This window comes from Artemia sp. Qi Xiang Cuo, chromosome 18 (assembly GCF_049724085.1).
Source record: "Artemia sp. Qi Xiang Cuo chromosome 18, ASM4972408v1, whole genome shotgun sequence".
Classification (NCBI taxonomy): Eukaryota; Metazoa; Arthropoda; class Branchiopoda; order Anostraca; family Artemiidae; genus Artemia; species Artemia sp. Qi Xiang Cuo.
This window is the reverse complement of record NC_142811.1, coordinates 9,348,489-9,351,411: the sequence shown is the minus strand read 5'-3', so window position 1 is coordinate 9,351,411 and position 2,923 is coordinate 9,348,489.

Here is a 2,923-nt window from a genome sequence, read left to right as displayed (position 1 = left end):
CATTTTTTTTCAGTAAAGTGCAAATTATGTTCTGGTCTTGAAAAGGTATGGGGGTTGTCAAAGACATAATTTCCAGACCTTTAAACTACACTGAATAAAATGGCTATTTCAAATTTTTGATTAGATGTGTTTTGGGAATTGATGGGCATGGAGGGCTTGTTGCCCTCCAATCACTTTCAACTAATAAAAAGGGCACCAGCCCTTTCAATTTCCAATCAAATGAGCCTTTTTCGAAATATCTAGGACAACAAATGGCCATCTCAAAGTTTCTATTAGATGTATTTCGGGAAAATACGAGGTTTTTTTTAGGGGGTGGGGGTTATCCATCCTCCGATCACTCTGAATCTTAAAAAAAGGACTAGAAATCCTGATTACCAATCCAACAAACCTCCTCCGAAGTTTATACGATCACCCTTTCTAAATATACCTTATTTTGTCCCCAGAGCATAACTTATAACCCTTGCCCTGAGGGCTGTGGGGGGGGGGGGGGGGTGAGGGTGTCATCCTCAAAGTTCTGGTCCTTTCAATTACGTTCAACAGAATGGCTCTCAAAAAAATTTTATTGCATGCATTTCGGGAAAATACGAGGTATGGAGGGGGTATCGACCCTCTGATCACTCTGAATTTCGAAAAAGGCTCATTTGATTGGAAATTGAAAGGGCTGGTGCCCTTTTTAATAGTTGAAAGTGATTGGAGGGCAACAACCCTGCCCCCCACGCCCATACATTCTCAATACACATCTAGTAAAAATGTTAAAATAACAATTTTGTTCGGTGTAGATGCAGGGTCTGTAAAGTACATCTTTGACAATCACCATCCCTTTTCAATCCCAGAACCCAATTTGTCCTTTACTGAAAAAACGGCTGTGGATTGTCAGTGTAGTATACATATAATGATATATATTCCTTAAAGTTTTAATAATGTTTTAAATTATTAAAGTTTATGCATCTGAAATACCCAAGGACCTAAAGTTACTCAAATTTTACTTATTATCCACAAAATACCACTTGAGATATGGAAAAACTTTATTTATTTAAACTAAAACCCAAGTTCCTTAATTTTTAATGGTCAACAAGTTACTTAAAATATACTTTTCACCCATAAGATACCACTTCAGAGATACAATTACCTTATTTTTCAAGACTAAAACCAAAGTTCCTGAACATGATCCAACAATAGTATTAAATTAGATATATTTTAAGTGTATGTGTCTGAAATGCCCATGGTCCACAAGTTACTTGAAATATACTTTTCAAACTACGAAAAAAAAAATCACCAGCAATAGCGATAAATCACTATGAGTGGCAACCCTGATTACTGTCTTCTTAACCCGTTCATATATCAATGTTTTCAACTTTTGTTGATAAAATTCTATTTGAGTCGGAAAATCCCTATAACTCTCTATTAAACGAAAATATCCATCAAAAGTCCTTACCCTGTCATCACTCATTCGTGTTTAAGATGTTCAAGATAATATATAGAAAACTGTATGTTTTTCCATGTTTGGGTGAACAGAAGTTGTTGTTTTCTTAGGGATCGCATTATTTTTCCAAATTGAAATACATGTACTTCCCGTTTTTATTTCAGAATAACCGTCTGTAACTAAAATTAAAAAAAACTAACTTACCATTCTGTGACTAAAATCTAAAGAATATTTCGTCAATAATGATTTTTTCTAAAAGATGCTGTTTTTTTCGTACTGCTGCATTTTCTCTTTGCCCAAATCGATTACTTTACTTTTGATGGGAACTAGAAGCTGCTCCGCATCGCCCTGCATTCATAATTTCACCAACAGAAGTCTTCCATGAGCCACGGTTAATGTGCAACAGCTTTGAAATGGAACGACCAATCACTGTCCCAGAGCCTACCGAAGAGGCGGAAGCCTCCAAGCGGCTCTACATCGTTTTACATCACTGGCCACCAATCTTCCTTCTGGCCTTTAGGTCGACGTTCCAATATTAGAGCGGCTGTGCTTTAATAACTGACTCGAAATGCATCGTTAATCTTCACTGCGTAGACAATGGCGGAGGTACACGAGCCGTCGTCTCTTTACAATTTCCGAGATTGGGTACTGTTGTTTATAGCGCTAACGGATCCCCTTGTCCAACACTCACTCTCGGCACTGGCCGCGTAGAATACGACGAAAACAGTTGTGATCAAAGACATCCAGTTTACTGCTATTTTGATCTTTGACATCCCATACTTCGCACCTATATATGAGAGTATTTCTGACGATCGTCTCGTAGATTCTAATTTTTGTAGTGAGGCTTGTGCTTCGACAATTCCATAGTGATTTTTCGAGCTGAGAAAAGCTAACAAAGGCTAGGTGGATACACCTTTTAGTTTCTTGATCCCCCCCCCACACACCTAATCCATAAGGAATCCAGGGAAGACCAGTTCTCTAAAATGTTCGATGTTGTTGCCATCTATGGATATAGAAGGGGACTATGGGAGTTGGCACATATTACTTTGGTCTTTGTTGAGTTAATTCTCTATCAGAGCATTGCATCATGGCATTTTTTCCATCATAATTTTGGCCTTCACTGGGTCATCAAACAGTAACGGTACTATTTAATAGCTGTGAAACTAACGAAGCACAGGGCGACAAAAAACGACCAGTTAAGAGAGTCTCGCTGCTTTAACATAGCGCATAGCTAAAATAGAAAATAGGTATGAAATAAAAATAACAAGGTATTTTTAAAACTCTGGGGGGTATGCCCCCCCCCAGAATTAGTGCCCCTACCTGTAGCCCGAGCGTCTGAAATTTCTATTGATTCTCTGAGCTGACCCATCTCAAAACGAACCTTTTACTTCTGCTGTAGGAAACGTCAACTCTAAGGTGCTAACTGATGAGTTAGCACCTGAAAATGAGTTAGCACATGAGTTTAGTTAGCACCATGAGTAAGGTGCTAACTAAATTGTT